The 23,383-nt window shown below is 45.6% G+C and overlaps 1 protein-coding gene across 1 annotated transcript in view; it reads right to left on the reverse strand.

Annotated features, from left to right (window-relative positions):
- Window positions 1-14,279, reverse strand: part of CHRM1 (cholinergic receptor muscarinic 1) — a 34,017-nt gene extending 19,738 nt beyond the window's left edge. Inside the window, exon 1 of the mRNA XM_077329302.1 lies at window positions 14,188-14,279. The gene's annotated coding sequence lies outside the window, so the exon portion shown is untranslated. The remainder of the gene's footprint in view (window positions 1-14,187) is intronic.
- Window positions 14,280-23,383: the final 9,104 nt, after the last annotated feature.

Genomic DNA, 23,383 nt, shown 5'->3' on the forward strand with positions numbered 1-23,383 from the left:
GGCGGCATGAATAAATAAAATAAATAAAATAGTATTATATTCTTAAGAGCCTTTTGTGGTGAAGGGTGGTAAGGCAGCCGACATGCTCCCTGAAGCTCTGACCATGAGGCTGGGAGTTCGATTCCAGCAGCCGGCTCCAGGTTGACTCAGCCTTCCATCCATCCGAGGTTGTTAAAACCCAGCTTGCTGGGGGGTAAAACAGTAATGCCTGGGGAAGAGAATGGCAAAACCACCCTGTATTGAGTCTGCCAAGAAAACGCTAGAGGGCGTCACCCCAAGGGTCAGACATGACCCAGTGCTTGCACAGGGGATACCTTTATATTCTTAATGGCCCTAACCAGTCTCTTGGTTTCAAGAGTAGGAGGCTTTGAGTAAATTAGCTCCAAGTTTTTAGATTTTTAGAATTTTACAATTTAAATTTAATATTTTAAATTCCTACTAGATATTTATTAATTTATTCATTCATTTAATTTATATGCCACCTCTCACTGTGATGTTTTGTACAACATATATTTATGTTGAATTTTTAAATAGATGTGATCTACCCTGAGTCTTGGGGAAAGGTTAGAATAGAAATATAATTTTTAAAAAATACGTCAGTGCTGTCAAGTCACAATCAACTTAGGGTGACCCCAGGAAGGGCCAAGGCAAGAGCAAAGCAGAGGCGATTTTCCATTGCCTTCCTCCAGCAGAGCCTTCCCTGGTGGTCTCCCATCCTAAATCTGATGATATCAAGCTCTCCCGTGCTGCTTTCCCTCCTGGAGACCTGCTGAAATCTCTTCTGCATGAGTAAAGAAGACCCACTGACATTTGCACCCAGTATATCTCTCTCTCTTGCCAACCATTATTATTATTATTATTATTATTATTATTATTATTATTATTATTATTATTATTATTTCGATTTATTTCCCGCCACTCCCAAATGGCTCGCGGCGGGTTACAATGTCTTAAAAAACCCATTAAAACTCCCATTAAAAGACTTTAAAATGTCACAACATGGCAGCACAATAATAAGATCCCCTTCCTACCCCCATTCCTAAAAAGGGGGGGGTGGAGGAGAAGGAGGTCAACGATGTTCAGGAAGCCCGAGGGAGAGCAGTCGATGTACCCCGGCAGCCCCAGCCTCAACCATAGACCTGGCGGAAGAGCTCCGTCTTGCAGGCCCTGCGGAACGTTAAAGGGTCCCGCAGGGCCCGCAGCTCACCCGGGAGCTCATTCCACCAGGTGGGGGCCAGGACCGAAAAGGCTCTGGCCCTGGTCGAGGCTAGGCGTGCTTCCCTAGGGCCGGGAACGACCAGAAGATTCTCACTCGCAGAGCGCAGAGCCCTGCGGGGGGCATAGGGCACTAGGCGGTCCCTCAGGTATGTGGGTCCCAGCCTGCGTAAAGCCTTAAAGGTTAGAACCAGAACCTTGAACCGGATCCGGACAGCAATTGGTAACCAGTGCAGCTGCCTCAGCACAGGCTGGATGTGGGCCCTCCAAGGTGTGCCGGTGAGGACCCTAGCGGCTGCATTTTGTACCAGCTGGAGTTTCCGGATCAGAGACAGGGGTAGGCCCGCGTAGAGCGAGTTACAGAAATCTAATCTGGAGGTGACTGTTGCATGGATCACAGTGGCCAGGTGTTCGGGGGACAGGTAGGGCGCTAGTAGCCGGGCTTGGCGAAGATGGAAAAATGCCTGGCCGGCTACTTTCCTGACCTGCGCCTCCATAGTCAGGGAGGCATCAATGGTCACACCCAAGTTTCTAGCCTGGGACGCGATGGTAAGATGCGCCCCTGCCAGGGTGGGTAAATGCGCTTCCTGTTCCCGCCCCCTACTTCCCAGCCACAGGACCTCCGTCTTGGAGGGGTTGAGTTTCAGGCGACTCTGCTCAAACCATTCTGTCACTGCTTCCAAACATCTGGCGAATGGTTCCGGGGGGGAGTCTGGGTGGCCGTCCATGAGGAGATAGAGTTGGGTGTCATCAGCGTACTGATGGCAGCCCAACCCAAAACTCCGTACCAGCTGGGCCAGAGGGCGCATGAAGATGTTAAATAGTGTGGGGGAGAGAACCGCGCCCTGTGGGACCCCACAAGGGAGTCCATAAGGGCGCGAGAGCTCATCCCCCACTGCAACCCTCTGGGTCCGGTTCTGGAGGAAGGAGCGTATCCAGCGCAAGGCTGTACCCCGTATCCCCGTACCGGCGAGGCGGTGGCCCAATATCTCATGGTCCACGGTGTCGAAAGCAGCCGACAGATCCAGAAGGACCAGCACGGCTGACCCGCCTCTATCCAGCTGGCGACGGAGATCATCCAGCAAAGCGACCAACACCGTCTCCACCCCGTGGCCAGGACGGAAGCCAGACTGATATGGATCGAGTGCCGAAGTTTCATCCAAGAAAGCTAGGAGCTGGTCCGCCGCAGCCCTTTCCACCACCTTGCCCAGGAACGCTAGGTGCGACACCGGGCGGTAGTTGGCAGGGTCCTGCGGGTCCAGCGTTGATTTTTTCAGGAGAGGGCGAACCACTGCCTCCTTCAGCCGCTCGGGGAATTCCCCGGAACTCAGGGAAAGGTTGATAATATCCCTGAGTTGGCCTCCTATCCCCTCTCCGCTCCCCTTGAGAAGCCAAGAGGGACAGGGATCAAGGGGGCAGGTGGTCGCCCTGACCGACCCCAGCAACTTGTCCACTTCGGAAGAAGAGAGCCGTCTGAAGCCATCAAACCTCGCTGCCAAAGACGGCCAACAGGTCTCCAGTTCATTTACTGTATTAATTGTGACAGGAAGGTCATGGCGAAGCGACAAGACTTTATCCGCAAAAAAGCTCGCTAATGCCTCGCAGCCAAGTGCCAATTGACTAATATTTTGGCGCCCCTGAAGGGCGGTAAGGGATCTAACTACCCTAAATAATTGGGCCGGGCGAGAGCTTGCGGACGCGATTTCCATGGCGAAGAACTCTCGCTTCGCCACTTTCACCGCCATCTCATACGCCCTCATAAGCGTGCGATAAGATGTTCTTGCAGCTTCGTCGCGAGTCTTCCGCCACACTCGCTCTAGTCGTCTCACCTCCCTCTTCTTTTCCCGGAGCACCCCCGTGTACCAGGGGGCCCGTTTGAGTCGAGGGCAGAGAGGACGCTTAGGGGCAATCTCATCTATAGCGGCTGTCAGACGGGACTGCCAGTCCTCTACTAACGCCGCCAGTGAGTTGCCAGGAGGCATCGGGTCCCGCAGAGCATTCCGGAAACCAATTGGATCCATGAGTCTCCGCGGGCGGGCAAAAGTGCGCCCGCCGCCCAACTGGGGAGGGGGTGGCATCACAAGCCGGGCCCGCAGGGCATAGTGGTCTGACCATGGCACGGCCAAAGCTGGCTCCAGAACCACCTCTATCCCGGCACCGAAAATCAAGTCAAGCGTGTGGCCGGCGTGATGAGTGGGACCGGCAACAAATTGCGAGAGCCCTAGTGTCGCCATGGATGACACCAGGTCCCCACCAAGTCCTGAAGTAGGCGAGTCCGCGTGGACATTGAAGTCACCCAGGATTAAGAGCCTAGGGAACTGCAACGCCCAGGCGGCCGCCGCCTCCAGCAGGCGGGGCAGGGCATCTGGTGGCGCGTTGGGCGGACGGTATACCAGCCAGATGGCTCTCAAAACTGGCCCCATTGTACTTGATCCTTGTGGCGCAATCTGGCATTTCTTGCTTGTGCTGGGAAACCACCACGCTCCGACACATTTCCTCTTGCCCTAAGTCTGTCCTTAGACTGCAATGTTCACGTTTTGCTTGTAAAAGCTGCCTCGCCTGTTCTGGATTCTGTCTTGGGAAGCTACACGGCTGGCGAGAGTTCAGAACTTCAGCAGTGGGATCGAGGCCCTCTAAAAAGGCACATGCTTGCAGACAAAAGACTGTAAAAATCGTCTGGGGGCTAAAAAAGGGGTCTATCTGATTTGCCAGCAGCTAATATGGTTTTGAGTACCATTTACTTGAACAATTTGGCCCCTTCCATCATCTGCTGAAGGAGCACCGAGAGCAGCTTAAAACAGATGAAGAAGAAGAGGAAAAGTTGGTTCTTATATGCCGCTTTTCTCTACCTGAAGGAGGCTCAAAGTGGCTTACAGTCACCTTCCCTTTCCTCTCCCCAGAACAGACACCCTGTGAGGTGGGTGAGGCTGAGAGAGCCCTGATACTACTGCCTGGTCAGAACAGCTTTATCAGTGCTGTGATGAGCCCAAGCTCACTCAGCTGGCTGCATGTGGGGGAGCGGGGAATCAAACCCAGCTTGCCAGATTAGAGGTCTGCACTCCTAACCACTACACCAAATTGGCTCTATACACTAACCTAAAATGTTTAATGTCCTTCGTAATATTTATATTGGTTAACATGGCATGTTACTATTTATCCTTCATTTCAGTTAGGGTTACAATCACAAGGTGGTGGCTGGAGAACTCCTGGGATTATAATTGATCTCCTGGCCACAGGGATCATTAAACCTAGAGAAAATTATTGCTTTGGAAGGTGAACCCTAAAGCACTGTACCCCCATGATGTCCTTCCTCTCCCCAAGCCCCGGTCTTCTCCGACTCCACTCCAGAAATCTCCAACTTGGAGCTGGAAACCCTAATGTCCATTCTGTTCAGATTTCTGCATTCTTAAATAAATACTGAAAATTATCAGTGTTGTGATCAAACTGATCAAACCTCTCAAGCCACAGACCAAAATATCCAGCTAAAATTAGTATTAAAAGCAACATGGAGTACAATAAATAAAACAACTGGTCACAAAGAACATTACATTAACAGTTAACTTCATCATTGCATAATCCTTAATCCCCTTGTACAAAAATGCAATTAATATTAGTACTAGTTAATAGCCATTCACTTCAAAGTCTCTCTGAAAAAGTCTGGCGCTTAAATGATACCCAAGGGGCAGCACACAGAACACAGACGCACTTGCCACGGCAGAGCATGGAGGGAGCAGACCTGAAAACAATCAGTTATGACTGTCTGCCAATGGCAGGGTGGGAGATGGACAGACCTGACCCCGGAGTTCTTTTCCTGCGCAAGCCCCACTTGAAATGAACAATAATGCTCTTAAATAGCTCCCAGTCATGTCTGTGGGTTTGCACAAAGGATTACGCTCTTTGTAGATGATTGTGTACCATGTAGGGCAGGGGTAGTCAACCTGTGGTCCTCCAGATGTCCATGGACTACAATTCCCATGAGCCATGGACTACAGATGTCCATGGACTACAATTCATGGACATGGGAATTCATGGGAATTGTAGTCCATGGACATGGGAATTCATGGGAATTGTAGTCCATGGACATCTGGAGGACCACAGGTTGACTACCCCTGATGTAGGGCATTTCTCCCAGAATGACAATTTATCTCTACTGATATCTCTCAGTTGCCCCGGCGAAAATGGCAGCTTTGGAGGGCTGGCCTTATGGAAACACATCTCTGCAGAACTCCTTCCCAAGCCTCCATTCCTAATTCCAGGAATTTCCCAACCCAGAGCCCCAAATAGAACAGTAACGTTTGGATGGGCAAAGGTCTGTTTCCAGGAAGATACTGGAAGAGCACTGGATGGAGGGGAGATCTGTGTGGTGCTGCACAGCCTCAGGTCATGTCTATTAAAGCTTAACATTTCAGTGGTCCCCCAAGTGGTGGTAAGTAATTCTTTTATCAAGTCACAAAGGGTTGCCAAGTCTCTTGAGGGGGGGGGGTATAGGGTTGCCAGCTCCAGGCTGGGAAACTCCCAGAGATTTGGGGGTTGAGCCTGGGGAGGGCAAGGGCCTCAGTGGGGTTCAATGCCATAGACTCCACCCTCCAAAGCATCCATTTTCTCCTGGGAACTGATCCCTGTACAGTAGAATAAGTTATTATTCCAGAGGATCTGCAGGCCACACCTGGAGGCTGGCATCTTTTCCCCAGAAAATGACCTGATCTGGAGCATTCTCCCCCCCTCCCTCCAAAAGAAAAGAAAGAAAAGAAAAGAAAAGAAAAGAAAAGAAAAGAAAAGAAAAGAAAAGAAAAGAAAAGAAAAGAAAAGAAAAGAAAAGAAAAGAAAAGAAAGAAAGCCTGTGTTGCTCAAGCCCAGGGTGTCCAAATGCAACAGAGAGGTGTGTAGAGGCAGAAATGTCAAGGGTCCAATGACTGGTCTGGGAGCATTTGATGCTTTGGAATTTCTGAAGTGAAGCAGGTACAGACCAACCAGCAACTCAGCAGGGGGATCTCTGGGTTCCAAGGCAAGAGCAGGAAGATACGAAAGAAATATTTGAAAGTCAGGAAGCACCTGTAGATTTTCCCACCCTGAAAGGAGAAGCGAGAGTGACCAAAATTCTGCACTTCTCTGAGAGTGAGACCTCCTCTGGTTCTTTCCTCTCAGTGGCTGCTCTTAACATGAACTCTGTCACTAAGGGGTTAAAGGTACATAACTCAAGGTCAACCTACATATGTTGATGTATTATTTAATGTTAAAATATGGGTGTAGTGGGTGGGAATGGATTTTGACCAGAGCTACAGCTGTGGACATGGGGAAGAGATTCAATCACCTCTACCTCCCCCTGATCTGCTTGTTAGCCTGGTATATGTGTGGGGAAGACTGGCAATGAGGCTAGGGTTGCCAGCTATGGGGTAGGACATTCCACAAGGTTTTTTTTGGGGGGGGGGGTTGGAGCTTGGGGACGGATCTCAGCAGGGATGCTATGCCATAGAGTCCACCCCACTGATATATGGAGATTAGATATCAGAGGTCCCACCTGGAGTCTAACTGCAGCTAAGAAGTAAAATTTCTATCAGAAAAATGGTGCAAGGAGAAAGAATTAACCCCCCCCCCATCCAAACTGGGCCTTCCCACTGCTGCTTTTTGTTGTTAAAAAGAATACCTCAGGAAATCTAATCACAGATCTCTCACAGAACCCTCATGTTGACCTTCATTCAGGTGATCAATGGATTCTTCTTCAGTAGCTTTGGTCCTTAATAATTAGGATAGGGCTACCAATGAGTATTCACAGTAATGCTAAACGGAGCTGTCTTGTTCAGAAGCAGTCTGTCTCTGAGCCAGCCACCAAGGATAGGTGGGAGGGGAAGGCCTTTGCAATCTGCCTGTGAGATTCCAGAGCCATCCTGCTGGAATCAGAGGGGGTGATGCTTGGTGGGCCATGGCCTTGTACGTGCGATGTTATGTTCCTTGATATGCAGACCCATCCATTCCCAGATTGTGCCCAGAGCCAGCTACTGTCTCCCAGCTGATGGTTATTTGATTTCTCTTCATCTTAAAAGCCTTAATTTAATACAGAAGGTGGTTGTTTACAATCCCAAGAAGGCTCAGCCTTGGAGTTCTTATTTGGACACACAGAGCAGATTTTGGAGGGGTGGGTAGGGGAAAGATTCAGTTTGGACCAAGATATTTGTTGGAGAGGCTTGCTGTCACATCTAGCTTGTGTACTGGTTTTACAATTGGCATCACAGTGCTTGCAGGCTAGCTTCATCTACAGAATTTCTACTAGGCAGGCATCTCATAAGGATGTAGGAAGAGCCCTTTCAGAAAAAGGTAGCAACCCTGACAAGGCAATCCCACTGTCCACCTTCTGATTCCAGGCTCTGATCATTCACAACATGGGACTGGGATTTACTTCTTCATCAATTATACTTTCTCAGTGCTGCCATGTTAGGTTTGTGGTCCTCATTTCTAATGCTGAGTGAAAATGCCTTCCCTCCCTCCCTGTTATTTATTTATTTGTTTGTTTGTGAAACATTTGTATGCTTCCTTTCTACAAAACTTCGGGTTCCTAAGGTAAAGAGCTAACAAATCAGTATCAGATATGTACGTTTTGCTATTGTCCCATATTCTGTTTGTTTGACCAGTCTGTCATATCTGGTAAAGATTCTTTTTTCCATCTTGATGCATACAAGATCCTAGCAGCTATTGCCATGTATTGGTATCTATCAGATTTTCAATATCTTTTGCATCTCATCATGAATCATAATCCAACATTTCCTTGTTTTTTGACAAGTCCACCCATTGTCTGTCTGTCTGTCTGTGTGTCTGTCTATCTATCTATCCATCTATCCATCTATCATCTATCATCTATCATCTATCATCTATAACACTTGCTAGTCTTTAGGAGCAATATATGTTTTAAAACATTTCATTTCAGTTTTCTTGTTCTGGTCTAAATGACTGTAAATAAAGTGTTTGTTGCATACCAGTTTTCTTTTAGCATTTGACATTGAGTAAATTTCAAGTTATTTTAGAAGAAAATGGAGTTAAATTATATTGATCAGTAAAACTGAGATGGAAAGGAAAAATTGATCTATAGACTATATATGTAAACTTTAGGGAAAAGGTATACTTTAGAAAAAACTGTAGTGTGTGATGTATGATATCATTATGATACAAAATAACAAGATATAAATTTGTAGAATGCCAGCTTAATGCTCTTTTTTATAATAAAGGGTAAAGGTAAAGGTATCCCCTGTGCAAGCACCGGGTCATGTCTGACCCTTGGGGTGATGCCCTCTAGCGTTTTCATGGCAGACTCAATACGGGGTGGTTTGCCAGTGCCTTCCCCAGTCATTACCGTTTACCCCCCAGCAGTTCTTAATATCTAGGGTTTCCTTTTTCTAAAAGAATAAAGAAAAAATAGAAAAATGTTAAAATACAAATAAATAATATATAAATGTTTTGAGCCATTAAATAAAACAAGCCATAGAGGGCTGTAAAGGTCAATACCAGCACCTTGAACTGAATCCAAAAGCGTATTGGGAGCCAGTGTAGGTGAAGCAAGACCGGAACGATAAGGTCACTATGATTTATTCTAATCAACATTCTAGCTGTGGCATTCTTTACCAACTGTAACGTCTAGGCAATCTTCAAGGGAAGCCCCATGTAGAAAGCATTGTAGTAGCCTATGCATCATGCTACCAGGTCACGCATTGCAGTGGCTAGATCTTTTCTGCTCAGGAACAGCTGCTGCTGATTCATCAGCCAAAGCTGGTGAAAGGCATCCCTGGATGCTGATGCCACCTTTTTATTCAATAGGAGGCCTCGATTGAGCAGCACCTGCAAGCAAAAACATGCTCCTTCATGGAACCATCCCTGGGTCAAATTGTTAGGGGAGTTTTCAAAACTCTATAGACTCCCACTTCCTTGAGAGAAAAAGATACACTCAGGTTTTCAGCCTATCAGAGGGTCAGAGCATGTAGTTTTAATAGAACAATGATACTGATCCTAGCAAGAGAGCCTAGCAAGATTCTGATCCGCCGAACACAATTCAAAGATCTTTTCTTATAGGATAAAAAAGACAAAAGGCCAGGGTCTAAAATTCCTAAATCAGGTTGTAGAGAGAAAAGGAAAATGAAACCCTTAATACATTTTTCATGAGCAATAAGGATGGAACAGACCCTTGACTGAGATGGGTTTGCTTCGAGATCAACTGATCAAAAAACAGATTTTTGAGCAAGGATTGGAGGACGGAAGCATCCTAAAATATTCAACCTTAGGCTAACAATTCCCTCCCAAAAATCCATTAATGCCTGCTGCCCCTGGACCTGTTTGCAGTGTTATAGTTACCTTTGTTACAGTTATTAATGTTAATAATATTAATGTTGTGGTTATCTATATGTTATGGAGAAGCTAAGTTCCTTGTATTGTTTCTATGTTTTATGTAAACAGCCCTGAGCCTCTGGGGAGGGCGGTATGTAAATAAATAAATAAACAAAGAAAGAAATACATAAACAAATAAATAGAAGTCAATGCAAGCCACTCCACTATGATTAATTAAGGCCTGTCAAACAGGATCTAAAACCATGATTTGAAATTGCTTTATTGATCACACTTAATCTTAACTTTTGTTGACATCTGAATGCAGACATCCTGGCCATTTCCTGTTTTGTTTCCTTTGCTCTCTTAAGTGATTCCTGCCTATAGGGACACCTGGGCAGAGCAAAGGTGATGAAACCAGAGATCATCTGCAGCCCAAATCCTGATTTCACAAACTAACCATAGTTAAAAGAACCCAAGTTTGCATGCCATCTCTGAACTAGAGCCAGAGACTGAACATGCTCACAGTTCAAATGAAGTGTATTAATCCCTCCTATTACTAACATTTCACTGAGGGCAAAGAGTTATTCAGAAAAGCTTCTGAATTAGCCGAAAGAACAATGTAGGCACGGCACTCGTTATAACAGTTGCACAAACCCCCACACGAAGTACAACTACCTTGTGGCATAAATATGAGAGCTTACTGAGGGATTCAGAGTGATGAAATGTTGGGACAAATGTTTAGAGGACACGTGGAGGAAAATTCAGGACATACACGATGGAGCATGAGTTATCATGCCTGCTCACAAAAGTCACTGTAAAGAATCGTAAATCTTTGCTTCGCTCTTAGCAATACTTTCCAAACCTTCCAAGGAGATAGATCAAGATGGGCAGCCAAGTTAGTCCGTCTCCAGCAGTAGAGTTAAGTGTTCAGTAGCACCTTCAAGCCTAACAAAAATTGTTGCTGGGAATGAGTTTTCTCTCACAAAACTCCTACCTTGCCACAAATGTTGTTAGTTTTTAAGGTGCTGCTGGACACTTACACTTTTCTACTGCTACAAACCTTCCAGTCTCTAACAGCACCTCCCTTTTGGGGGGGATTACGTTTTATTGGGTTTAATCACAGGTACCCCCTAGAATTCTTTTCTTTCAGCTTTCAGGACTGCCAATGAAAAAAGTTCTGAGTATAGATTCTGAGCCCTAACTTGCTTTAGTATGAAAGAAGGAAGGTATTTTTGGGGGTGGACGGTCTGGGTTGCTGCCTTTCCCTAGTTTTCTCTGGTAGGAGAAAAAGAACCCTTTGAATACCAAGTGTAGAGAAGACAAATGATCCTAAGCACATGCAATTTGGAAAGGCATGCGGGAAAGAACGAACAAGCATTTTGCCCTGTCGCCTTCACTGGCAGGTGGCTAATGTAACTTCTAAAAGAACCGAGGAAACAGATCTCACTGCCCCCCTCCTCCACTACCAAATTAAGGTTGTGACTTATTTTCCTCCTTGTGCGCTGGGCTGTCTCATTCCACATGTCCATACACACCATGTGCTTACACTTCTGTTGAATCCATTAGCTATTCTAAACATGCCCAGATAGAACAAGACAGAAACCTCAAGCTTCTTCCCATTGCCTTTGCTGAACCCTCAAACACCGGGAGGAATGTACAGTTCCAGTTGGCCCAGGGAAACAAAATGCCATAGATAGCGGTGGAAAAATTGCAGAGCAAGACAACTTTTGGTAGCGAAAAAAGATGCCCATGGTTGGATCTTCTTTCAGACTCTCCCTTCCGATTGGGACTGCCAGGTCGGGGGTTAGCAGGGAAACAGAAGGAGCTTAAATTTTTTTGCTTATCCTAATGCAATTTGCACCCACTCCCTGCAGTTAACGCCCCACAGTGACCCTATGAATTAATAACCTCCAAAACATCCTCTCATTATCAGCCTTCCTCAGGTCTTGCAAATGGAGGGCTGGGCCTCCTTGATGAGTCAATCCATTTCCCAACAAAATTTGGGTCCAAGGGGACCTTTTAAGACCAACAAAGATTTATTCAAGGCAGCTTTTGCCTTGAATAAATCTTTGTTGGTCTTAAAGGTGCCATTGGACTCACATTTTGTTGTGCTACTTCAGACCAATAGGGCTATTCATTTGAATCAATCCATTTCATGTTGGGGCTTCCCCTATTCCTACTGCTTTTCACTTTTCCTGACATTGATTTTTGCGGTGTATTCTCTTCATTATGTGACCAAAATATGATAGCCTCAGTTTCTTCATTTTAGCTTCAAGGAAGAGTTCAGACTTGACTTGATCTAGAACCAACTAATTTGTCTTTTAGCGCTGGGGTGGGGTGGGGGGAATAGCTACAGGACCACCTTTTGTCCCTCAAAGAGCATTATGTTCTAGTGAACAAAGTCTGCTTAGGGTTCTGGACCTTAAGGAAGCATAATTGGCCTCAACCAGGGCCAGGGTCTTTTTGGCCCTGGCCTTGGGCTGGTGGAACTCTGCCAAATGAAATTAGGCCTCTGTGGGACCTTAGACAGAGTTGTTCCACCAGCAGGCCTAAGGCTGAGGCCTAGAAACAACTGGATTCCATGTCTATGACCCATCCAACTAAATGTCATCTAAATAAATTTTGTATTCTTCCCTGCTTTCACTTGGGAAAGGAGGTGGTGGGATACTGGCTTAGTTATTTTATCTTTTATTAATTTTTAATTTTTTAAAAGCCAATATTTAACATTTTACTTTATGTATTTTACTCCTTTGTAATCCGCCCTGAGCCTCCAGGGAATGGCTGGTTATAAATGTCATAAATAAATAAATACAGACGTGCCAGGCTTTCCCTCTTTGCTTAGCAGACATGATGAAGATCACACAAATTTCCAATCAGTCTACAAAGAATAAACTGCATGTGTATGCAACTGCAGTTCTGGATCAGGGTCACTTAGGCAGGAAAGAGGGGATTTAACCATTCTGCTCCCACCTGGTTTCATTCATCAACCTCACCTGGGCATTCTGGGCAGGACAGAATCACCTCTCTTTTCATCTCTGGCAATTAGAATCATAGAAACAAAGAGTTGGAAGGAGCCTTACAGGCCATCTAGTCCAACCCCCTGCTCAACGCAGGATCAGCCCTAAGCATCCTAAAGCATCCAAGAAAAGTGTGTATCCAACCTTTGCTTGAAGACTGCCAGTGAGGGGGAGCTCACCACCTCCTTAGGCAGCCTATTCCACTCCTGAACTACTCTGACTGTGAAAAACTTTTTCCTGATATATCGTTGTACTTGGAAGTTTAAACCCATTACTGTGTGTCCTTTCCTCTGCAGCCAACAGAAACAGCATCCTGCCCTCCTCCAAGTGACAACCTTTCAAATGCTTAAAGAGGGCTATCATGTCCCCTCTCAATCTCCTTTTCTCCAGGCTGAATATTCCCAAGTCCCTCAATCTATCTTCATAGGGCTTGGTCCCTTAGCCCCAGATCATTAAGATTAAGCCCCCATCTTTAGACAATTTAATCTGAGCCAGTTCTTTTAAAATATGTGACCTCCTTCAGGGTTTATTAAATCACTTTATTAATCTGGCGTTGGGGTTAATGAGACCCCAGCTAAGCAATTCAGTGCGCAAGAACGGAGAAGGGCTGTTAACAAGGACATGAACTCACAAGGGTAAATCGGAAGCAACTTGATGGCACTAAACACACGAGGAAGTCCAGCAGGTTTTTTAAAAGGGACAAGCAGTAGATGTAGTTGGTGGCGGCTCCGGTTTACTTTAAAAATAAGAAAGTGCATTAAGGATTATGTTTTATAGCGCATGTAAAAAATATGAAAGGGGGCTTGGAAAATTGCCCACAACCCGAAGAAAACATGTCCTGCCGCTTTAACGGGATGTTATTTACCCAGGGGAGGTTATTTTTCTCCACAATACTGATGGGGCTTGAACTTGAGCCTGATCTCCATGGGGCACTGCTAGCTTTTGCAATGCCAGCACCAGGAATCTGGGGACCCTCCAGTCCAGAGGCCCCCCTCAATTGAAAAAGGATGGGGGCATATGAACCAAGAATGCTCTCTTGCCACCTTTGACCTGCTTGGGTGTTCCAAATGAGACCTTGTTGTCCTCCAAGAAATGGCCAACGTTGTCGATCAAGAGCAGCCACTGAATTTCAAATTGCAGTCCAAAGCCTATGTACACAGAAGCAATTCCCCGCTAAATCATTGGGTTTGATTCTGAATAAACGTGACAGAAAACAGATTCCCCCCTCCCCTGCCTGCATCCCTAATCTTCACCCTTGCAACCACAACCCCCCCCCAAACACATCTGGACCGGCTGGGGAGAGGCAGAGGGGGCAAGGAGATTTTCTAGTCTTTGTTACTGCAGGTTTTTGTGTTTTGTTTTGAGTTTCTCTGCCACTATCAATGCTATTCTGTTATTAAGTTAGATTCGTCTTCACTTATATTATTAAAAGTACGAGTCACATGATCACGATCTGCAAATGTCAGTAAATAAAACCAGTGGGACCCCCTCAAGAGCCCTGCAATAAGAAGACAGCCTGTAGCCCCGTGACCTTCCTGGGTCAGATTTGTCTGTTTCAGTTCCCCTTCTGTTTAATACAGAAGAAGATGCTCATCAGAGCTTGCAATCCCCCAGAAGGTAAGAACTTAGCTGCCAAATCAGCACTTACCTGCCTTGGTCCTATACCAGGTCCTCTATCCCCTGCGGTCCATCCAGGTGAGACGTCCGCTGACCTCTGCTTCCTTCAAGACTCAAGTGCCCATCTGGCTAGCCGAGGGTCTCTCACTCTTTCTAAATGTAGGAGGGTGGAAACACCCAGTTTTTCTCCTCTCCTCCGCTCCCTCTGCTGGATATGATGCCGAGAGACTCCTGGCTTTGTGCAAGTACATAAAGCACAAAGATATGAATAGCAGCCTTATATATTTTGGAGAGTCAAAGGAGCAACTGCATGGTCAATCTGCCTGCTTTGTGCAGCATCCTGCCACCGAAATGCATGAAAAACGGATATATGCCCACATTCCAGCTTTGACGGCTGGGAACAGGAAATGTGAGGCTCCTATTTTGGAGGAAGCCTGAGACAAGATTTCTACCTCTTCATCCCATTTGCTCTATTACATTTCCTCCTTAGTTTCAAAGAAAGTGAATTTAATTTTAATTCAGAGGTCGTTTCCGCACAGAGAAGATTCTGCCTTGTGCTCCGGTTGCTGCTGGAAATGAAAGAGACTTTGTCTGGGCAGTGGAAAAAGAAGAAGAGTTGGTTTTTATACTTCACATTTCACTACCTGAAGGAGTCTTAAACTGACCTACAATTACCTTCCCTTCCTTTCCCCACAACAGACATCCTGGGAGGTAGTTGAGGCTGAGTGAGCTCTGAGAGAACTGCTCTGTATAAACAGCTCTAACAGGACTGTAACTAGCCCAAGGTCACCCAGCAGGCTCTTAAATGTGAAGGAGTGGGGACTCAAACCTGACTCTCCAGATTAGAGGTTTCCACTCTTCACCACTACACCAAGCTGGCTCTCTGTGTTATCCCCTTAAGGCCATCATTGTCTCCCTCTTGCAGAGGGGGTGCTTCTTGCCTATTTTTTTTTAATTGGAAGGAGAAATACTGGGTGGTAGTGGAGGAGGCATCTGCTTGTATTTCTGGCACCGGCAGGGAAGAGGCACAGGGATGCGCTTGGCCATACTTGTCTCTGGCAGGGATGGGAAATCCATCTTTCCTCTATGGAGGGTATGCAGTCCTTGCCTACCTCCTCACTGCTGCTGGTTTTGTCATGGCATCAGCTTCACCTCTGGAGGAACTGGCTGGCCAAGATGCTGGGCTAGGTGGACCAGTGGTCTGATCCAGCAGGGTTCTTCTTATGTTCTTCCATGCTCCTTCAAAGTCACCTCAGGGCTTTCCCACCTATGTCTCTTGGGTCCTCCATCCCTCTGTCATTCAGCACTCCTTGAGGAACAGTAGATCAGTCTTCACCAAAAATAGTGTTGCATCTGTGACACCGCCACGAGCCACTCAGGAGTGGCGGTTAATAAATTAAATATAAATAAATAAACAAACAAACAACTGGCAGTCTTCAAGCAAAGGTTGGATACACACTTTTCTTGGATGCTTTAGGATGCTTTGGGCTGATCCTGTGTTGAGCAGGGGGTTGGACTAGATGGCCTGTATGGCCCCTTCCAACTCTATGATTCTATGATTCTATGATTCTATAATGACAGGTTCATACCTTTGTGAATTCATACCTAGACATCTCCTTTTAAATTGCTGGCAGAACAGTTTAAAAGCTCAGATCTAAGGTCTTGTCATGTCATCTTCCTGCCTTAGAGATGGCAAGACGCTCAGGAGTCATAAAGATATCTGAATATGTAAACAAGCTACAGTAGGGTCATTTCCAGAACTTGCAGAGCTCCTCAAAGCCAGCCAAGGATCCAAGGGTACCCAGGGAACAAAAGCAGGATACCCCCAAAAAATTGGATAGCCAAGGAGGAAATATTCCTTGGTTTATGAATTATGCCTCACCAGAGTCTGTTCTTTGTGTCATCTCCTCTGTGGGCCTTAATAGCATTTCAGATCCACACCTGACCTCTGTCTCTCGGAAAGAGCTAGCTAGACTGAAAGAATCTGAATGAACTTGAAAAAGCAGCCGCAAGAGCAGGAAGAGGGGAAATTATGTGCTGCACTTTAAAAGTTTCATTCTTGGCTTCCAGTTCCGAAAGGAGCGTATTTGGTTAAGGCCTGACTGCGAACCAGGATGTGGAGCCATGCTTCAAAATGGCATTGCCAACCTTAGTTTACGTGATCCACAGTTAAGTATCATGGTATCTAATTCTTAACCCAGCAAAATCCGAGGATACTTAAATCCAGAGACTGAAGTCATGAGGAAAGACAAACCCTTCTACAAGCCTGAAAAACATGCATCTTGGGAAAAAATTGAAATCTACCCCCCAAAAAAAGAGGAGACAACGTTAAAAACCCCAAATGATAAAATGAGCACCTGCAGCTTTAAGAAGTGGTGTTTTTCCCATGGATGTCAGAGTAAGCAATACTCTGAAATAGAAGAAAGCAGCATATACAAAAGCACCATAGGTTAAGCATGTGCTGATGCCTTCCTCCAGGGTGAAGAACTTTCAGCTGGGCAGGTTAATTATGGTTCAACCATATGTGAATGAACTTAAGATAGCAAACACACGCCAAGCATTTGGTGGGAAGCTCTGCAGACCCCCAAGGCCAGTTCCCCATTTGTTGTCTAGAGGAGAGAAGGGGGCTCATCCTACCTTTCTAAACCAAAGCAGCGTTTACTTAAACGTTCACAGAAACAGCTGGGCCCTTTCAACGTTTCTCCTTTGTCCGGAGTTATGCCTGTTTGTGAGAACTCCACCGATCCGGGCCTAGATTAATGGGGTTTGCTTGCCACAGGACACAGCTGTGCCTTTGGCAGTGGTCACGGCACTTTCAAGGCGCTTCGGCGGTTGAGCCATGCTGCAGAAAACAATGGAGACTGGAGTGTTTTATTTGCTGCCCGGCTCTTGCTGTTCGCGTCCCGTTGGCAGGGCTCTGTGTTCCGTTTCTGTGCAGGGGCCTGCCTGGAATACAGAATCCGGCCTTCCGAACGTCCGCTTTGGCTCCTTGGTCTTTCTGACCAAGTAATTTTTGTGCGCTTTTTGGCCGTTAAGATTTTTTTTTCTTGTGGCTTCATAGTAGACCTTCTGCCTGCTACAGAACTTTTCCCTATGGGTATGGGGTTTAGCCAGAGGGCCAAGGTGATGTGAGGCTGAGGAGTGTGTATGACATGCATAACTCCTCTGTGTTTCAGGCTGATTTATGCAGTACTAGGAAGGCCTGTTTTGTGCAGAAGCTGTCCTTCCCCATATAGCCAAGTTAGTATAAGAAAGGCTAATTTCACACGTGTTGTATTTAACGCACTATGAATGTTCTTTGGTAATCCTTTGCAGCAGGAAATTCCTGTAAGAAACAAGGGAATCTACTTGCAAACAATTGCTAAAGTACATAGAATCATAGAATCATAGATTTGGAAGGGGCCATACAGGCCATCTAGTCCAACCCCCTGCTCAACGCAGGATCAGCCCAGAGCATCCTAAAGAATCCAAGAAAAGTGTGTATCCAAACTTTGCTTGAAGACTGCCAATGAAGACTACTATTATTCAACATGTGTGAAATTGCCTGAAGTCCCAACAACATGTGATGCAGAAGAGGTGTGACCACAATCTTTGGGATTCTTTTGTTTTCAAAAAGCAGCTTGCCTGGAGCAGGGGTGGGAAAATGGCATGGTATAGCTCTGTTTCATCAGATCTTGAAAGCTAAGCAGGGTTGGCGTTTGAATGGGAGACCCCTGAGGAAGACTCTGCAGAGGAAAGCAAAGGCAAAGCCCCCTCTGCTTCTCATTTGCCTCAGAAGCCCCTTGCTGAGGTTGCCATAAATGGGTTGTGATTTGATGGCGGGGAGGAATCGGATCAGGGCTGTGGGATAATTTTTAACCCTTTCCTTCCATGCAGCTGCCCAGGTTTGAATCAACCGCTACACTGAAAACTTAAAACTTCATTAGTAGCAAACATCAGCTGTGGTGTGTGTATGAGGCTGTGTGAGACAGAGATTTAAATCAAGAAAATAGCCTACAGGGAAAGGATTACCCCCCTCTGTGCACCAGCAATTACCTTTAGAAATCTGCTGAAAGCCTGACATGTTGCCTGGGGTTTGTTCCTCCCTTCAGCTCCATTTTAATCAATCAATTCCCCCCTTTTAATTTAGCTAATGAATTAGTTCTATTAAATGAATATTGCAGCAGTCTGATCTCAAAATGCACTGCTCTGTCTCAAAGGTGCGTGGGTTTTGAGCCAGCCGGATGTAGTGGTTAATTTGGAGAGCTTAGTTTAATTCCCTGCTCCTCCACAGGCAGCCAGCTGGGTGACCTTGGGCCAGTCACAGTTAAAGCTGTTCTCACAGAGAAGTTATGTCAGAGCTCTCTCAGCCCAATCTACTTTACAGAGTACCTGTTGTGGGGAGAGGAAGGGAAGGTGATTGGAAACTGCTTTGAGACTCCTTTGGGTAGTGAAAGGCAGGGTAGAAAAACCAACTCTTCTTCTTTGTTTTCTTGGGGAGCTCCAGCTCAGATGCCATGCACAACCTGGCCTTTGTCAACAGAATCAGGGAAATTCTATTTCCAAGCTGCATGTGTGCACTGCAGCCTGCACAACAAATAACAAAATCACCTCTTTCCCATGCCATCGGGTTCCCACCTCCACCCCAAACACTGCCACTCTTATCTGCATCTTATCTTAAGGACTGGAAACTTAGTTTTCCCCTTTAAATGAAAGGTGTGATTATTGCCCCCTGCCAGGTGCTGGGGATGTTGCAATACAGCAACTATCTTTTAGAACAGTGGTCCCCAACCTTTTTATCACTGGGGACCACTTAACGCTTGACAATTTTACTGAGGCCCACTGCCCTAACACTCTCTGACTATGGTCGCTATGGTAATGTTTAAACACCCCTTCAAAATAAGATACAGACACGCCACAACAATGAATATAAGGAACATTTTATTTTCATGGAAATTTTAACTCATGACAATGACAAATCAATGGGAACCCTGAGCTTGTTTCTCTGCAACGAGATAGTCCCATCTGGGAGTGATGGGAGACAATGACACTCAAAGTGTGTTGTAAAGGGCCAGGGGGGGGGAGAAGGCGTCCTTCGTGGCCCGCCTCCAGTTAGTCGACAGACCACATGTGGTCTGCGGCCCACAGGTTGGGGATCGCTATTTTAGAATATCTCTTTCACATTCAGAATTTTGTTTCCTTTTGCATCCTTTATTCAAACCACCAGAAAGGACAGGGGGGCGAAATCAGTCTGAGAGTCTGTGAAGCCAGTGTCATGCATATCAGCAAATGTATTTTAATTTATTCGGCTTCTAATGCAATTCCAGGCTGCAGCCACTAGGGGCGCAGTGAAGGCTTATGACGCCCTTGCTTTTCCATGTTCGGTTCAAGCTCAGCATTACTGAGCGACCCAGAACAATTTGACGTTTTATTTCCATACCGTTAAGACCATCAAGCAAAATAAAGCAGACTTTCTTTCTTTATAATTTCTCTTCCTCTTTTCCACACTTTCCTCCTCTTGCATTTTGTTTTCTTCTTCTCATGATATGCCTTCATTTCTCCCCACCACAACTTGCACGGGTTCTTATTTTCTGCCCCCCCCCCCATTTTTCAGTCTTGGTCTCCTCTCCCTCTCCTGGTTGTCAACTCAGTGCTGGTGCTGCTGCAAAGTGCTGCAGTCAAAACTGACTTAGGGCCGCACCAACCTTAGTATTTTCAAGGCAAGAGGCACCCAGAGGTGGTCTGCTGGTGGTTTGCAACTTACAAGGTACTTAATAATAGTATAAGCAGATCTTTGTCTATAGCCCATTATGCACGCACTTTTACTGCAGGTTTGCAGAGCAGTAAACCTTTATTCCGTGCCCACCTCATATACCATTCTTTTACCTTATTCTGCAGCTACAATTTAAAAAGGCACTTTTCTAAATCAGAGTGGAAAGTCACTTGTGACATATGGAGGTTGTCCAGAGTTTTTAAAAAACGATGCAGTAGCCCCTTTGCAACTGTGCAGTAGCGTCTAGCAAGCACCTTCCATTTAAATCCTTTTGCACAGGCATTTTAGCATTAGTTTGTTGGATGAAAAGGAACAAATAGGAAGACAGAAAAAGGGGGCCTTGTTGATAAGGCTTGTTTTGAAGCTGAGATGCAGCTGTGAAGCCCCATATTGGAGAGCCCTAGGGCAGGGGTAGTCAACCTGTGGTCCTCCAGATGCCCATGGACTACAATTCCCACGAGCCCCTGCCAGCATTTTCTGGCAGGGGCTCCTGGGAATTGTAGTCCATGAACATCTGGAGGACCACAGGTTGACTACCCCTGCTTTAGGGGATTCTCTGCTGGGTTATCAACCACTGTGAAAAATGGGACAGAGTCACACAATCTCATAATATGATGAAACATGTTGAGTGTACAGAATGCACAGTAGAACCCACTGACATTGTCCCTGCCAGCTGTGATCATTGACAATGTGTGTGCGTGTGCATAAGTGCACCTCAGCAAAGTCAGCACCACCTCCACCATGCTTTCTACAGGGCTGCGATTTGTATGTGGGAGAAGTCCTCTGGCAGGAGCTCTGGAGAGCTTTTTTCCTCTTATTCCACTGAACTGAATTTGGGAGGGGGTATTTTTGCAAATGCATATTAATGCTAATTTCCTGCCCTTCCTTGCAAATTTGCATGGTTTTCTCTTTGTGACTCTCTGATTTGATCCTGCCCACTGGTCATGATCTTGTCAGTTTTTAAAGCCTCTTCAGTGTGGATTACACTGTTCTCCAAATGGATCGATCCCAAATGATTCCTGAGTTCGCAGTTCACAGAACTGTGGCTCAGCTGCCATTTTAATGTTTGTTCATTGCCAAAATGGTTCCCTCCAAAGTTTGTTCACTAAAGCATTAAAGGGAACAATATTTTCGAAGCTTTAGGGTTCCTATTGCCGGGATCTCACACCTTACTTCCTAACGTGGGGGTGATGGGGCTTGGACAGTGATGAAGGGGAGAGGATGGTGGGAGTACAGTGTTGGTGAAACAACCTTGATGTGGATGTGGAATGGTCATCAAGGGGTGGCAATAGGGCAGGGGGAAATCTAAGGGAATCTGTACACTTGGAAGGGAAACAAGGGAGAAATTGGCACAAAAGTACTCTGGGGAAACCTGGGGGAACAGCGACCAGAAAATGAATCGTGTGCAGAAGGGAGGAAAATCAATGCAGAAAGACAAAGGAAACCCAATGGACATGCATGGTAAAAACGAAGGAAGACACCCATGCATAATAGGCCCTTATTATGAATAGAAGGGGAGGCAGGTTAATATTTCTCCATGATCTTTAAAAGCAGGGGAAATATGCTCACTCCCCTTCCCTTTACATGAAAGGTAATGGAAAGTTAATCTAATTTAGTGGTTATACATAGGGAACAGAAGTTAGAATACCTTCTCCCCCACATACATTTTAAACACTGTTCAGGCAGTGGGTTGCAGTTATTATAGTATTAGTAAACTCTTTTGATTACTATTGAGCTTCAAGTTATACGGCAAATTCTTTAATCTTAAAAAAAAAACATGTCAGCAAAATCAGATCCTTCTTGCTCCTCTTTTTGTGCTAGGTACAGGTATAACTATGTGAGTAAACCAAAATTGATTTCTTACTGATTTTCTTTCTAAAAGTTTATTGTGACATGAAGTTTTTGTGGTATTAGTGCCTACTTCATCAGATGTAAGAAGTGTATCCTATAGGTGTGTGTGAATATAGACAGAAGGCTACAGAGAGTAATATCTAAAGGCACATACTATTCAAAGTGAATAGATGGAGAGGGCATTTTTGGTAGGGAAAGGTTGCCTGGAAACTGGTGAGGATACCTGTTTCTGCTGCTTTTACACACTCATGAAGGCTTACCTAGATATGAGGGGCCTTCCCCCACCCACTGCCCTCACAATATTTACAGTAGCTTGAATATTAAATATGTAGTTCTTTCTCCTGCCCAAAGAGTTGCAGCAATACCCAATGAAGCAACAGCGACAGCAGTTGGTGTACTGTAGGTAACACTAGGGGCCATTCCGCACAAGGACCAATGTTGCCAAATGTTCACAGAATGCAGAAATGCTATATTAAATAGTGGAATTTCGTCATTCCATATAACTTTATTTTTAGTGGAATATAAAAGTCCCAGTAGTGTTTCATTCATTCCCCACAGGTTTCCGGTCTCGCTGGAATTGCAACAAAGGAAGCAGTTTTTTTCCGCGCTTCTTCCCGCCCCTGGACATCAGTCAAATGGAACAGCCAATGTTGTGTTCATGCTCCCGAAAAGCCCCTTTCCCTTTAAGAACTGTTTTTTTAAAAACCAAACACACCCGTTGCAATGAATATGCGTTCAATCGTTGCATTGGAAATACCTTTTTGCTGGCAATTAATCGTTTACACGCTCCTCAAGTAGAAAAAAAGAATACCCCCCCCCCCCACGGGCACGATTTGTGGCCGAAATTACGGGCGGTGCCGAACAGGGGGCTGTGTTGTGCTTGGGAACTTAGGAAGCTTTGTTTTACTTTAAATCGCTTCTGTGGAGGGACTTTAGCCAGAGAAGCCTCGCTCGTTCGTTGCTTTCGCAGATCTAAGGGGGAAAAAATGGCGATCGCTTCTCTGGAAGTTCAGGGCAAGAGCGGGGGAGGGACTTTCTTTCTACCGCTACCTTGAGAACGCACATGTCTTTCGCTGGTTTGTTGCAGCTTGTGCGCAGAAGTGTAGCGTTTTTTTCAGGGGGAATCCACTTTTCCCGATTCCCCAAAAAGTGCTACAACGAAGCACTTTTTGCGGGAGTGTTGCAGGAGTGTTGCAGATTGTGTGCAACTCATGCGGAACGTTGAATTTGTAGCGTTTACCAAAGGTAAGACTTCTGCTACATTTAAGTCGTGCAGAATGGCCCTAGATTTATACAAAATGTCATACCATGCCTTTCTCCTTAATAGGGACTCAAAGAGTTTCCATTGTTCTCCTGACCTGCATTTTATCCTGCACTGAAGGTCTGGCTGAAGAGGTGTGTGATTGCACAAAAATTACAAAGCAACTTCCCATTGTGAATTGAGTATTCGAGTATTGGAGACACTTCACAGATTGTTTGCAAGCACTCTTATTATATGTTACCTGGTCCAGGATATTCTGATTCCTTTCATTTTTGATACCGGAGTTCCCACAATCATCCTGCAGCTGACGGGCAATTTTGAGACTCTTAGCTATATTTTCTGATGAGATATGCTAGCCAAAAA

Source organism: Paroedura picta, chromosome 1 (assembly GCF_049243985.1).
Source record: "Paroedura picta isolate Pp20150507F chromosome 1, Ppicta_v3.0, whole genome shotgun sequence".
In the NCBI taxonomy this organism is placed as follows: Eukaryota; Metazoa; Chordata; class Lepidosauria; order Squamata; family Gekkonidae; genus Paroedura; species Paroedura picta.